The sequence below is a fragment of the Tamandua tetradactyla genome, chromosome 15 (assembly GCF_023851605.1).
Source record: "Tamandua tetradactyla isolate mTamTet1 chromosome 15, mTamTet1.pri, whole genome shotgun sequence".
NCBI classification, from domain to species: Eukaryota; Metazoa; Chordata; class Mammalia; order Pilosa; family Myrmecophagidae; genus Tamandua; species Tamandua tetradactyla.
The window spans coordinates 76,969,419-76,985,566 of NC_135341.1; the positions used below are offsets into that span (position 1 = coordinate 76,969,419).

The 16,148-nt window shown below is 39.1% G+C and overlaps 1 protein-coding gene across 1 annotated transcript in view; it reads left to right on the forward strand.

Moving 5' to 3' along the window:
- Nucleotides 1-16,148, forward strand: part of TMEM108 (transmembrane protein 108) — a 349,819-nt gene that overhangs the window by 127,034 nt on the left and 206,637 nt on the right.

A 16,148-nucleotide genomic window follows, 5' to 3' on the forward strand; every position in this document is an offset into this window, starting at 1 on the left:
AGTATTGCAAAGTGAATTTCTGTGTTGTGGAGGGAGTTTAAAAATTTGCCCTCTAGTTCCCTTACAATTCAGGGATATTTTAAGTCTATTATGTATATATATGTGTTATTGTTGAGTAATGTAGGCTAAGGAAGAATTAGTGCAGGAAATAGTTTTGGAGTAAGTTTTGAAAGAAATATGTTTGACTTGTCAGAGAGGAGGAAATAAGACAGTCTCTGGAGGTAATTAATATTGAAGTGGAAATTGGCAACATGATATTTGTGTGTGCATGTGTGAGTGTGCTTGAGAGGTAATAGGTGAGGATGCCAGCTTGATAAGAAAGATTGAACTATGCTGATGAAATTTGATGTATTAGGGAAAAGGAAGCCTGGATAAATTCCTTAGCAGAAAGTTTACATTGTGTGCATGTGTGTGCTTTCAGAAAAGGAAGTCAGTAGCTTCAGCAGGAAAGTAGAAAAATCAGCAAGAAGACTTTTTCTGGAATCCATACCTGAGGTGTTATTTGGCTTAGGACAGAGTATATTCCTGAACTGGGGCACTAAAAACTGTTTGAGCGTTGCTTTGCAAAATAATGTTTCATTTCTTATGACAAAGGGGAAAATGTGTACGTCTAATCTCCAGTGTGGGAGGCTGAAGAAAAGGTGAAATTTTGTCTTTAAATCAAAGATAAAGAGGCTTCTGAATACCATTGCTTTTGCCAATCAGTTTGTAAAAAATCTTTAAAAATCAAAGAGAAAAGATGTTCCTTTGGCTGCTTGGTAGAGGGCCAGTAGAAAGAAAATTTTTAAGAGATAATTTAGTGAATGAAGAGCATTTGTTAAGACCCCATGTGATTATTGATGATGGTGGACATAGGTTTGGGGTCTCAAAGCTAGCTTTTAAGGAACTCTTAATATGTATTTTATCTAGAAGGGAGCAGCATGGTTTGATGAAAAGACAGTGGACTTAAGCAAAATTTTGAGCTAGAATCATGGCTGACACTAACACTAACTACTCTTTTTTTTTTTTTTTTTTGCATGGGCAAGGCACTGGGAATCACATCCAGGTCTCTGGCATGGCAGGCAAGAACTCTGCCACTGAGCCACTGTGGTCTGCCCACTAACTACATTTTTATGACCCTGAATTACGAAAACTTTTTGAGCACTCAAAAAAAAAAGTCACTAAATGCCTACTTTGTGAGGCTGATGTGAAGGAAGAGATAAAATAATCCCATCTAGTATGTATGCTGGATGTGTTAGACACAGTCATTGCGTCATGTATCTTAATTACCTGTGCTTTTACCTATAATTTCACCTTGGTGCCCAGATAAGTGATAGGGCCTTAGATTTCCTTCAGGTCTATTTCACAAATTACTGGTCACCTGGAATAAAGAGGTGGATTTTTTTTCCATGTAATTAAGCTTTTTGTATAAAAATTGAGTTTATTATTGAACTGATTAAATATAAGCATGTCATAATCATAAAAATATTCATTAGGCTTAAATAAATACAAATGCTTAGGAATAGTGGGAACATTAAATTTTAAATCATATTAACCTCTACTTAATTTAACCATATCTCTTTCCCCATGAATTAGAATATAAATAATTCACTGCACATTTTCTTAAAATACTAACTTTCCTAGAGCACTTTTTTTTTTTTTTTGCATGGGTAGGCACCAGGAATCGAATCCGGGTTCCCAGCATGGCAGGTGAGAACTCTGCCTGCTGAGCCACCATGGCCCTCCTAGAGCACATTTATACCAGTTTTTCTGTGGGCTGTTTTCTGTTTTGATTAATAATATATTTTCAGATTGCATCTCCCCTCTAGTGACTAGACTAATTCCAAACCAGTCAAAGAGAAGGAAATAAGTCACCTTTACTGTACCATTTTTGTCTCCAACTTCCTGAAAGTTAAAATTTACCAGTATCAAAAAAAGAAATAAAAGCTCCATGATGGTTTAGCCAGTGTGAAAACCCATTCTCTTTCCCAATCAGCAGGGAAACTAATTGATTCTCTCTCTCCATATTCCTCAATCCCACACATCAGATAGCCTGTCTGGGCCTGGTGTGAAACAAAACATAGGTAAGGACCCAACTCCTTTCTGATACAGAGCAGCCGTCTTATATTACTTTAGATTTCCTTGCTAATTATAAATTCAGTCTCATGAAATTATAATTTCTTTAATCCTACTTCGTCAAAATCATAAAAACACAAAAATTTTAAACAGTTACGAAAACTTGTTTGGATGTGGCATAAGTTATCACAACTAGCTGTGTTGTTGTGTCTCTCAAAGAACAAACAACTATTTAAAAATATAGTATATAAATCAAATGTAATCTTAAATCTGGAAAGAACAAACTTGTCCCAACCATACCCTGAACTTTCCCACATTTGGCTTTTTAAAAGCCATCATCTTCTCTTTATCATTGATTCTTTAATTTCACCTTTCATGCTGGTAATCCTTACTGGCACACAGTATTTCTGGAGCCACCAGATAGAAATGTCCCACTGCTGTCTTCTCTTACAGTTCTCCTTTAATCTGAGGTACGCAGGGAGTTTTCTACCTTTCCCACCATCTCCAGCAGATCTGTTAGCCATTGGTAAGTCATTGGCACCAAGGTCTTCTCTTTCTTATGTACCTTCTCTCTGTGTTTTCATTGACTACTATAGTCTTGTTGAGGCGGGAGGGTTGCACTGACAGTGTTGATAGTCACCCTCTGATGGAAATCACTACATAGTTGTCATCATGTGTGCTGCTTTAATAATGGGCAAAATATTGAGAGTTGTTCTGAGTCAGGCTCCTACAGAGCATTTTCTCACCATGCAGTCTGTCAGTGTGTAACCTACCAGTGGTATAGCTGGCCACTAATCAAAACAGAACCAGTTAGCAAGACAACTGGAAAACAAGTACAGTGTCCCTTTATAGAATATATGGTTTCTAATGAGAATAGTGGCTAGTTAGAGTTAGATTTAGAAAATAATGTAGAAACATTTACCAAAATTGTATGTATAAACTTACTACAAAGCCATGGTAATCAAAACAGTATGATATTGATATAGAAAATTCAAGTTCCCCAAGTGGAGAATTCTTCATAGTCTCACAAGCAGTGGAAATAACCAAAGCAATAGGCTGAGCCCTCAATTTTGGGGTTTGTTCATATGAACCTTAACCCTGCAAAGGATAGGCTAAGCCTACATAAAATTAGACCTAAGAATCACCCCCAAGAGAACCTCTTTTGTTGCTGAGATGTGGCCTCTCTCTCTCAGCCAACACGACAAGTAAACTCACTGCCCTTACCCTCTCTACCTGGAACATAGACTCCCAGGGGTGTGGACCTTCCTGGCAATGTGGGACAGAAATCCTGGAATGAGCTGGGACTCAGCACCAAGGGATTGAGAAAACCTTCTCGACCGAAAGGGGAAAGAGAGAAAGGAGACAAAATAAAGTGTCAGTGGCTGGGAGGTTCCAAACAGAGTTGAGAGGTTATCCTGGAAGTTATTCTTACACATTAAATAGATATCACCTTTTTAGTTAAGGCGTAACAGAAGCCTGGAAGGAACTGCCTGAAAATGTAGAGCTGTGTTCCAGTAGCCATGTTTCTTGAAGATGATTGTATGATGATATAGCTTTCACAACGTGACTGTGTGATTGTGAAAACCTTGTGTCTGATGCTTCTTTTATCTGCCTTATGGACAGATAAGTAAAACATATGGATTAAAAATAAATAAATAATAGGGGGAACAAATGTCAAAATAAATTTAGTGAATTGAAATGCTAGAGACCAATGAATGGGAGGGGTAAGTGGTATGGTATGTAGGAATTATTTTTTCTGTTTTCTTTTTATTTCTTTTTTCTGAATTGACGCCAATGTTCTAAGAAATGATCATGATGATAAATATACAACTATGTGATGAAAAAAAAGAATGTTCATATTGTATGTTGATTGGTTTTATTAATAAAAATTTTTTAAAACTACAAAAAAAAAACTTAATACAAAGCCAAAATAATCAAAACAGCATTATACTGGCACAAGGACAGACATATCTACCATTAGAATTTAACTGAGAGCTCAGAAATCAACCCTCCCATTTATATCCAACTGACTTTTTGAGAAGAGAGCAAAACCACTCCATTGGGAAAGAATACTCTCTTCAGCACATGATATGGAGAAAGCTGGATCCCCATATGCCAAAGAATGAAGGTGGACCCCTACTTCACACCATATACAAAAATAAGCTCAAAGTGAATCAAAGACCTAAAAATACGAGCCAAAACTATAAAACTCCTAGAAGAAAATAGAAAGCGTTTTCTGAACCTTGTGGTAGGCAATGGTTTCTTAGACTTCATACCCAAAGCGTGAGCAACAAAAGAAAAAACTAGATAAATTGGACCACATTGTACCGGTTTGAAAATGTTGTGTACTCCAGAAAATCCATGTTCTTTAATCCTCATTCAATACTGTTGAGTGGGATCTTTTTGTTAAGTTGTTTCCATGGAGATGTGACCCACCCAATTGTGGGTAGGACTTTGGTTAGTTGGTTTCCATAGAATTGTGTCTCCACTAATTCAAGGTGGGGTTCTTTCTGGAGTCCTTTAAGAAGAAACCATCTTGGAATGAGCACACAGAGTCCACAAAGCCAGAGACCTTTGAAGATGCAGAAGGAAAGCACCACTGGGTAAGCCTTATAAAATGAGAAGCCAGGGAAGAAAGTTGTCAGATGTCACCATGTGCCTTCTCAGCTTACAGAAGTGTCCAGAAGCCAAAGATCCCAGCAGATTCCAGCCACGTGCCTTCCCAGCTAACAGAGGTGTTCCAAATGGCATCAGTAACCTCTTGTTGGTGCCTTGATTTTGACATTTTCATGGCCTTAGAATTGTAAACTTACAACTTAAATTCCTTTAAAAAAAAGTATGATATTAACATAAAGGTAGATTTATAGCCCATTGTAATAGAATTGAGAGTTCGTAAATAAACCCATTCATCTGTGGCCAGTTGATTTTTGACAAGTACCCAGTACATTATTAATTGGGAAAATAAAATGGTTTTTTCAACAAATGATGCTGGGAAAATTGTATATCCACTGCAAAAGAATGAAGTTGGACTCCTACTTCACACCATATACAAAAATTAACTCTAAATGGAACATAGATAAAATATAGAACAGGATAAAAATCATAAAACTCTTAGAAGTAAACATAGAAAGAAAACAGATAAAATTGACTTCATCAGAATTTAAAACTTTTGTTCATCAAAGGACACTAATCAAGTAGAAAGACAACCTACAGAATGGGAAAAAATAATAGCTTACCATATATAGTATAAGGGTTTAATATCCAGAATGTATGAAGAACTGCTTCTACAGAAAAATGAAAAGACAGCACAATTTTAAAAATGGGCAAAGGACTTGAATAGACGTTTCTCCAAAGAAGATATAAAGATGGCCAATAAACACATGAAGAGATGTTCAGCATCACTGGTCATCAGGAAGATGCAAATCAAAACTGCAGTGAGATACTACCCGTTAGAATGGCTATTATGTGCTGACAAGAATGTGAAGTAATAGAAACTCTCATACACTGATGATGGGAATGTAAAATGGTACAGCCACTGTGGAAAGCAATACGGTGGTTCCTCAAAAACTTAAACATGGAACTACCATATGACCTGGCAATCCCATTTCTAGGTATATACCCAAAAAAATTGAAAGCAGGGTCTCAAACAGATAAATCGCAGCATTTTCACATTTGCCAAAAGGTGGCAGCATCCCACATGTCCCATCAGCAGATGAATGGATAAATAAAATATGGTATAGACATATAATGGAATATTACTCAATATTATTCTGAATATTATTCTGAATATTATTCTACTAGTGGTAGAAGGGCATGAAGTTCTGTTACATGCTTCAACGTGGATAACCCTTGATGATATCATGTTGAATGAAATAAGCCAGACACAAAAAGGCAAATATTATATGATCTCACTGATATGAAATACCTAGAGTAAGCAGATTTCATAGGGATAGATAGATTAAAGGTTATCAGGGGATGGAGAAGGGGAATAATTGCCTAATGGGTGCAGAGTTTCTATTTGAGGTGATGAAAAAGTTGGAGTAATGGGTGGTAGTGATGGTAGCACAATATTTTTAATGTAATTAATGTAATGAATCATACTTTTTTAAAAAAGTGGTTAAAATAGGAAGTTGTGAGTTTTATATATGTTATTACAGTAAAAAGTTTTTTATAAAAATAATGTGTTTATACTCCTTTTGATCTAGCAGTTTCCTCCTAGGAGTCTAGTCAAAGGAAATAATTCTGAAGTTAAAAAATACAGATACAGTGTATCAGGATTGTATTCAGATTGATGCTGTAGTTAATGAAACCACTCTAGAAGCCTAACAAAATGGACATCTCTCTTTCTTGTACAGCAGGAATTTGAGGAGGCTGACATTCAGGGCTGCCGTGGTAGCTCCATGATGCCTTGACATCTCAGTCTTCTTTGGTGGCTTTTGTCTTCACTGTCCCCTTGGGTTTGCAGGATGGCAAGTTTATATCATGTTATTATTCAAAGTTTTATTTAGTTTCCAGGCTTTATGCCCCTGAGGTCCAAAGAAGGGCTCAATGGGGTGGGGTTGGCCTGAGTGTCAATAAAAATATCTGACCCAGCAATATCTGATGAATTATTAATGAAGAGTTTATAAAGATACATACAACTCACAAGCAGTCTTCTCTAGTTTGGGTACAAAAGAAAGGACACATCTTTTTAAAAAAAAATTAAAATTAAATGGCTTATAATTCTCATCTCGTTTCATAATACATCCCTTTCCTCTAATTTATGGGAAGTCCAAAAACCACAAAACCCAACTGAACCCCAATGGTCATTCCTTGGTATGATATCCTCTGAGAGAAGAAAACAAGAAAGCAGGGCCTGACACTTAGTGTGCATTTAAAAATATTTGTTGAATGAATGAACACAAGAAACAGAAAGCAGGGCCAGCTGTGAGAGAAGTTCCAAACTCTTGATTGGTTTTATTGCCTTGGACACTTGGTGCTCAGAGGGTCACCTCCATCGTGTCTCTGATACAAGAGCAGACTCTCCTCCTTGAATCTGAGACCCAATCCTCACTGCCGCAATAGCTACTTCTGTGACCATTAGTGACACTGGAGTGAAAGGGAAGGGGAAAGAGTCTGGATCCCAGAAAGCATAGCCCATGCAACCTGTTCTCACCTCACCAACTTCCCAGGGTCATAAATTATAGAAGTTTTCTGCCTTACACACTCGTTGTTGTTTCTCTTTTTCTTTTTTCTCCTGAGCACATTTTCCCCAATTTCCATAACTGTGCTATACAATATTGTAGCTACTAGCCACATGCAGCTATTTAAATTAATGCAAAAAATTAATTCCCTAGTCACACTAGCCATGTTTGGTTTTGGTTTTGTTTTTCTGCATGGGCATGCTCCAGGAATCGAACCCGGGTCTCCAGCTCGGCATGCGAGAATTCTTACCCCAGAGCCACCCATGCACTGCCCACTAGCTGCGTTTTTAATGTTCAGTAGCTAGGGCAGTTTATAGAACATTTCTATCACTGCAGAAAGTTTGGACAGCACTGCTTACATCAATTTGTAGGATCCTTTATGCATTTATTTAACCAATAATATTAAATCCCTACTACATACCTGACTCTATTCTAAGCACCAGGTATACCGCAGTGGACAAGACAAATGAAATTTCTGCCTTTCCAGAATTTACATTTTAGTTTACCAAGGCTGCATCGAAATATCAGTGTGGAATCAGTAGTTTGAAGGGGAACAGTTGTAGCACTTGAAAATAGGTGACCGATTGTTTTTTTAACAATCCTGTATCATCTGTCAGTCTGATTTATTTGAGGCATTGCTTGGTTGTTTTTGTACTTTTTTTGCCAGCTTTTAGGCTTCTATATTTTAAGTCTTCGATTTGGACTTATTCACAAGGCAGAAACGGCTTACACGTTTGATTTGCCTGTAAGTATTGGCTGCACTGTTAAGTCTTTTAGGTTCTGGGTGAGAGGTTTATTTGAAAGCAGTTATTTTAGAACTTAATCATTTAAATCTGTCTCAGCTGCCTGTGTTTCAAATCTTGATACAGTGAAAGAGCTGGTTCTTAATGTTTGTGCATAATCACAAAAAGACAAGAATTACATTGCAATCATTTTGTTGGTTTTTATCCCATAAAAGTCCATGTTTTTATGCCATCCCCTTGAGGGCATACCCATGCACATTAATATTATTAGCCCAAGAAACAGAATGATAGAGGGTGTTATTTCTAAATTAACCATTAGATCAGCCATTAGAATTTAGGCACACTATGCTAATGTTCTCAACAAGATCCATGACTGCCAGCACCAACAATCTGTTTGAACCAATGCATTGTAAACGTTTTTCCCACTGGCAAACTGAAAATTAGAATATATTTTACACTTGGAGATCAGTCTTTCTGCTCCACCTACCTATCTCCTCTTTTTATTGGTCCTCTTTTTTCCAAGGTCACAGCTGTGCAGTAAACCCTGTCATAGCACAGTAATTGGCATCCAGGAATTCAAATGTATGAAGTGTGGGTTCTCAACTTTACCATGCATCCTGGTAGACTGAAACACAGATCACTGGGCCCCCTAACCCCTAGAGTTTCTGATTCACTGGGTCTGTGATGAAGCCTGAGAATTTACATTTCTAACCAGATCCTGGATGCTGCTGCTGGGACCACACTTTAAGAACCACTACGTGTATTTACATTTATTAAAAGGCTAATAAAATACTGAGAGTGAGCCAGCAGAGCCCTGGTCAGCTCCAGGAGGATTCAGCTACCTGATCCAAATCTGCCCAGGGCTAAGCTTGGGTTTGGCAGCACCTGGTGGAGGTCATCTAATGCTTTGTAAACATGGACAGGGTTAATTCTGGTCCTGTGGCTGACTAGAACTTGCAGGACAGTGGCATTTCAGCTATCTCATTAGTAGTAGGCACTCATTTTGTTGTTTTGATCTCGGAAAATTGAGCCTTCCAAATACTGGGGACCCAACCTCCATCTCCCTGTTTCCCAGCACCACCTGCTGCTTTCCTACCAGCCTTACCCTCTTCTCCATATACCCTCCCCTCTGCAAGAAGATAAGAACTTTGGCCCAGCCCTCTTTGAGAAACTAGAGAAGCAGTCTCATTATATCCAAAATTACATAACTTAGGAATTTCACAGCAATCAGTAGTAGATCTACTGTTGTTTAATGGACTTGTCCCCAAATGACTGTCTTGTCATCCTACCACTGTACCTGTGTGTTTGCCCACCTCTGTCTGTCAGAATCTTCAAGATTTAGTTCAAATTCCACCTCCTTCCAAAACCTTGGCTTCCTTCAAAAGGTATTTTTCCTCCTTCTAAAGGGCTAGGACATATTTATTTTACTTCTCCAGTGTTCCAGTTTTCCAGAATCTACGTGGATGTGCTATATCATTTCCTTTTCGTGACAACCTTGCAATGTAATTGTCATGCCGATAACAGATAGGGAAGCTGAAACTCAGGAAGGATAGAAAATTTTCTAAAAGTCATACAACTATGTAGGTGCGAAGCTGAATATATAGCTGTTTTTAACATATATAAATGTGGTGTGTGTTCTCTCTCTCCCCTCCACTAAAGTTCAGGCTCCTTAAGGGCCAGGGTTGGGTCTTTTTTTTTTTTTTTTTAAATTTTTTTATTGTATAGTATAACGCATGTACACAGCAAGGAAACAAAATAGCAGTAGTTTTCAAAACACTCATAAACAAATGGTTACAGGACAGATCTCAGAGTTTGTCATGGGCTACTTTATGATCCTCTCATAGTTTTCCTTCTAGCTGCTCCAAAATAAATGAGGCCAGAGGGCTTAAATATTTTTTTATCATCACAATCAACTGGTTTTCCTTCTTTTTTTTTTGTGAAAAATATAATATGTACAAAAAAGCTATAAATTTCAAAGCATAGCACCACAATTAGTCGTAGAACATATTTCAGACTTTGACATGGGTTACAGTTTCACAATTTTAGGTTTTTACTTCTAGCTGCTCTAAAATATTGGAGATAATAAAGAGATATCAATTTAATGATTCAGCATTCATATTAATTTGTTAAATCCTGTCTTCTCTGTATAACTCCACCATCGCCTTTGATCTTTCCATCCCTCTCTTTAGGGGTGTTTGGTGTATGGCCATTCTAAATTTTTCATATTGGAAGAGTCTGTTATGAATATGGGTTAGGGAGATGGAACTCTCTGATGTTCTGGAGAGCCTGGGCTAGGTTTCAGGACTTATCTGGACCAGGGACCCATCTGGAGGTTGTAGGTTTCTGGAAAGTTACTCTAGTGCATGGAACCCTGTGGAATCTTATATATTGCCCTAGGTGTTCTTTAGGATTGGCTGGAATGGGCCTGGTTGGGGGGTGGCACGTTATGATAGGTAGCAAGGTTTAACTGAAGCTTGTGTAAGGGCTACCCCAGAGTAGCCTCTTGACTCTATTTGAACTCTCTCTGCCACTGATACTTTATTAATTACACTTCTTTTCCCCCTTTTGGTCAGGATGGAATTGTTGATCCCACAGTACCAGATCTGGATTTAACCATGAGAGTCATCTCCCATATCTCCAGGGAGACTTTCAGCCCGATGTCTTGTCCCACATAGTGGGGAGGGCAATGATTTCACTTACAGAGTTGGGCTTAGAGAGACTGAGGCCACATCTGAGCAACAAAAGAGGTCCTCCAGTAGTAACTATGAGGCATGCCTATAGGTAGTCTAAGCTTCTCTGCTACCTACATAAGCTTCACAAGAGTAAGCCTCATGGCCTATTGATTTGGGTGTCCCTAAAGTTTGACACAGTATCAGGGGATTCCCTGATGATAAGATTTAATAGTTCCATATTCTTTTTCCCTTCCCTCAGGGGACTTTGCCAATAATTTTTTATTATGTGCTTAATACAGTCTAGGATGTTTCCAGGCATTACAATAATCTATATAGAATTAAAGGATCTCTTTCTTATCCTGTGCTCCCTGTGTTTCAGTTGTTCAAATGAGCTATACAGATAGTTTGAATTAGATTATGTACTACAGAAAATTTCAGTTCCAGATCAAATAAACCTTTCTTCCATTGGTCTCCAAGAGTATGTGTACTTCTAAAATATAGACACTGTCTAGACACTGTCTTCCTTACCCCTAGTTCTGAATTACTTTAACCCCAACCTGTTCAGCTTCTTTATTATTTCTAAATATCAGGCTATATATATGCAAAAGCCTCTCAAAATCCAGAAATAATAATCACCAGTTCAGACTTAATGTGTCTGCTCTAAAAGTGTACAACCTAGGCCCCTGTTTTCTTATAAGCATTTTCTAAAGGTGACCATACCATTGTGTTCTTTTCTTTCTGGCTTATTTTCTCTCACCAGAGTCCCACATGGTCATTCACATAGTTGCATGCCTCACAACTTTGTTCCTTTTTGTAGCACCACAACCTTAGTTCATAAGTATACACCATCCTTCATCAATCTACTTTTCCGTCAGTGCATCCGCAGCCACCTGCATTCATCAGGCATCTTGTAGAAGACCCAACCTCTACAGTCCATCAACATTCTTAATTTTAGATAATTTCATTGCTCCCAAGAGAAAGAAAACCAATAAACATACCCTCACCAAATAGGAAATCTAAACTTCCTCTTACTCTTGTCCCTCTCCCCATTATTTACCTCTGCTGTTGCTGTGGTAGTGCTGATGGTTTCCTTTTGAACATAGCTCATAGCATGCAATAGTACTTTTCCCCCTGTACCCTGGACTTAAATACTCTTTACACTAGAATCATATCTTTGAAGTAATTCTTGTGAGAACTAATTCATATTTCTAGTGTTAATCAGTGGGACAACCCCTTTCAATCTTGTTCATCTTCAATATGGCACTATTACTTATAGACCTACTAGAGAATCACCTTCACTCCTATCTATTCCCTTACATTGGAGTTCAACCTCATTAGCTAATGGTTCACCCATCTCTAACTTCTGTATATCTCTAACTCCTCTATATTCTGTATTATAAGCCTCTCATTATACCTTTATGCTGGTCCTAAAAGTGGAATAATAAAGTACCTATCCTTTTGTGTCTGGCTAATTCACTCAGCTTTATGTCATTTTCACTTGTCCATTGATGGGCAGTTGGTTTGTTTCCATCTTCTGGCGATTGTGAATAATGTTCCTATGAGCATCGGTGTGCAAATGTCTGTTTTTGTTAGTGCTTCCAGCTCTTCTGGGTATATACCAAGTAGTGCTATTGCTGGGTCATAGGGCAACTTAATATTTAGTTTCCTAAGGAACTGTCAAACAGTCTTCCATAGTAGCTGCACATTCCCACCAGAAGTGCATAAGTGTCCCAGTTTCTCCACATCTTCTGCAACAGTTATAGTTTCCTGTTTATTTAATAGTAGCCATTATTATAGGTGTGAGATGGTATCTCATTGTAGTCTTTATCTGCATTTCCCTTATAGCCAATGAAAATGAGCATCTCTTCATGTGCTTTTGAGCCATCTGTATTTGCTTTTCAGTAAAATGCCTGTTCATTTCTTTAGCCCATTGTATAATCGGGTTGTTTATTCTTTTGTTGTTGAGTTGTATGATTTCTTTGTATATACAGGAAATCAAACCTTTGTCTGATATGTGATTTCCAAATATTTTCTCCCACTGAATTGGCTGTCTCTTCACCTTTCTGACAAAGTCTTTTGAGGTGCAGAAGCATTTGATTTTGAGGAGTTCCCATTTATCTATTTTTTCTTTTGTTGCTTATGCTTTTCGTATAAAGGTTAGGAAGCTACTTCCTGTTACTAGATCTTGAAGATGTTTCCATACATTTTCTTACAGATGCTTTATGGTGCTAGTTGTTATATTTAGGTGTTTGATCCACTTTGAGTTAATTTTTGTGTAGGGTTTAGGTGTTTGGTCCACTTTGAATTAATTTTTGTGTAGGGTATAAGATAGGGGTCCTCTTTCATACTTTTGGCTTTTGATATCCAGTTCTTCCATGCCCAAACATTGAAAAGACTATTTTGTCTCAGTTCAGAAGATTTGAGAGCCCTGTCAAAAATCAGTAGACCATAGATTTGGTGATCTATTTCTGCACTCTTGATTTGATTAATTGGTCAATGCTTCTATCCTTGTGCCAGTACCATGCTGTTTTGACCACTGTGCTTCATAATATGTTTTAAAGTCAGGAGTGTGAATCCTCCCACTTCGTTCTTCTTTTTTAGGATCCTTTTAGCTATTCGGGGTCTCTTTCCCTTCCAGATGAATTTGGTAGTAAGCTTTTCAAAACCTTCATAGTATGTTGTTGGAATTTTGATTGGTGTTGTGCTGAGTCTGTAGATCATTTGACATCTTAACTATACTTAGCCTTCCTATCCATGAGCAGAGAATGTCTTTCCACCTATTTAGATCTCCTTTGATTTCTTTTAGCAATGTTATGTAGTTTCCTGTGTACAAGTCCCTTATATCCTGTATTAGTTCGGGTTCTTTACAGAAACAGAATCAACAGGAAACACTCACAAATATAAAATTCATAAAAGAGTCTCATGTAATCATGGGAACTCAGAGTCCAAAATCCGCAGGGCAGGCTGTGAAGCCGACCATTCTGATGGAGGGTATAGACAAACTCCACAGGAGAGGCTTGCAGCCCAAAGCAGGAAGAGAGCCTGTCTCTTCTGAATCCTCCTTAAAAGGCTTCCAGTGATTAGATTAAGCATCACTAATTGCAGAACTCACTCCCCTTGGCTGATTACAAATGGAATCAGCTGTAGATGTAGCTGAAGTGATTGTGATTCAATTCTATGACCTGTCCTCATCGCAACAGACAGGCCAGCACTTGCCCAGCCAGACAAACAGGTCCCACCACTTGGCCAAGTTGGCACATGAACCTGACCATGACAGTCCACCCCTTGTCAACTTGGCAGCTATACATATCACCTTAAACCATACCTAATTTCTAAATAAAAAAAACAGGAAAACACACGTTTTTTCTTTCACCATAACAATATTCAGCTGTCCTGCATGTAACTGGAAACATGTTAATCTCTCCAGAATAGGATGCAAGTCCTTGGGTAATATTCGTTCTTCAACTTGATAGCTTACAACTTAGATAGTATAACATGAACAAAACAGCATTACAGTCCTCGTTTCTGTAACTGATCACATGGTCAAAGTTCATATTTATCACTACCTTCTTCCACTACCCATTCCATGTTCCCTTTACCCTCAGTAAGCACTTCAGCTGGTCGTGGTTCTTTGCCTGGTGGGGTGACCCAAACCTTCATTCCTGAAGTTTCAGAGCCATTGGTAGTCCTGCCTGGATTGGGTTGTTGCAGTTTTCCATTGATTTTAATCACAGGGCATAGTAGTACTAAAAGACACCCTAGGGGATCTCCTATATTCCAAGAAAACTCTTCTTTACCTCCATTGTGTGGTTGCAGTCCTATTTCCCCCTGATAGTCAGAGTCAATCACCCCAGCCAATAATGTAATCCCCTTCTTGGCTTGTTGATCCAGGGGCATAAGTAGCCCAAAGTGACCAGTTTAGTTTACAGTTCAATGGAATCATTGCTTCTCCTGGTGGAAGCACTCCCCCTTTTGGAAATAAAACCTGTAGACCAGCAGAGCTCAGGGTCACAGGGACAGGAAGCAGAAATTTTCCTAGTAGATCACTAGGGGTTATACTAAGTGGTACCACTCCCATTTCCACCCCTTGGATTCTGGACCCATGGATCCTGGCTAGGGGGGAAGCAGCACCATACAGTGGATGCTGATTCAGAGCATATATAGCTTCCTAGAGAACATTACCCCAGCCCTTCAAGGGATTGCCACCTAGTTGGCACCATAATTGAGTTTTCAAAAGGCTCCACTGTTTTATCAGTCCAGCTGCTTCTGGATGATGGGGAATATGGTAAGACTAGAGAAATCCCCGAGCATGTGCCCCTTCCCACACTTCATTTGCTGTGAAGTGTGTTCCTTGATCAGAAGCAATGCTGTGTGGAATACCATGACGATGGATAAGGCATTCTGTAGGCCCACGGATGGTAGTTTTGGCAGAAGCATTGCATGCAGGGAAAGCAAACCCATATCCAGAGTATGTGTCTATTCCAGTTAGAACAAATCACTGCCCCTTCCATGAAGGGAGTGGTCCAATGTAATCAATCTACCACCATGTAGCTGGCTGGTCATCTCAGGGAATGATGCCATATTGGGGGCTGGGTGTGCATCTCTGTTGCTGGTAGATTGGGCACTCAGCAGTGGCTGTAGGCAAGTCAGCCTTGGTGAGTGGAAGACCATGTTGCTGAGCCTGTACATAACCTCCATCCCTTCCACCATGACCACTTTGTTCATGAGTCTATTGGGCAATGACTTGCTAAGAAAGTCACGAGTTGCTAGGGAAAGAGGCTGACTGGTATCCACAGAACAGGTCATCTTATCCACTTGATTATTAAAACCTCACTCTGCTGAAGTCACCCTCTGGTGCGCATTCACATGGGACACAAATATCTTCATGTTTTTAGCCCACTCAGAAAGGTCTATCCACATACGTCTTTCCCAGACCTCTTTGTCACCAATTTTCCAATTATGGTCTTTCCAAGTCCCTGATCATCCAGCCAAACCATTAGCAACAGCCCATGAGTCAGTATACAAATGCACCTCTGGCCAGTTCTCCAGTTCTCCTTCCAAGCAAAATGAACAGCCAGGTGCACTGCTCGAAATTCTCCCCACTGGGTGGATTTCCCCTCACCACTCTCCTTCCAGGACACCCTAGAAAGGGGTTGTAGTGCTGGAGCTATCCACTTTCAGGTGGTACTTGCATATCATTCTGAACCATCTGTAAACCAGGCCCGAGTTTTCTCCTCCTCAGTCAATTCACTGTAAAGAACTCCCCAAGAAGCTGTAACTCTTTTGTGGACAAGAGAAGATTATGTGGCAGGAGTGGAGACCATGGGCATTTGGGCCACTTCTTCATGTGACTTACTTGTGCCTTCAGGACCTGCTCTGGCCCTATCTTGTATATACCATTTCCATTTTACAATGCAGTGCTGCCGTGCATGCCCAACTTTATGGCTTGGTAGGTCAGACAACACCCAGCTCATGATAGGCAACTCAGATCTCAT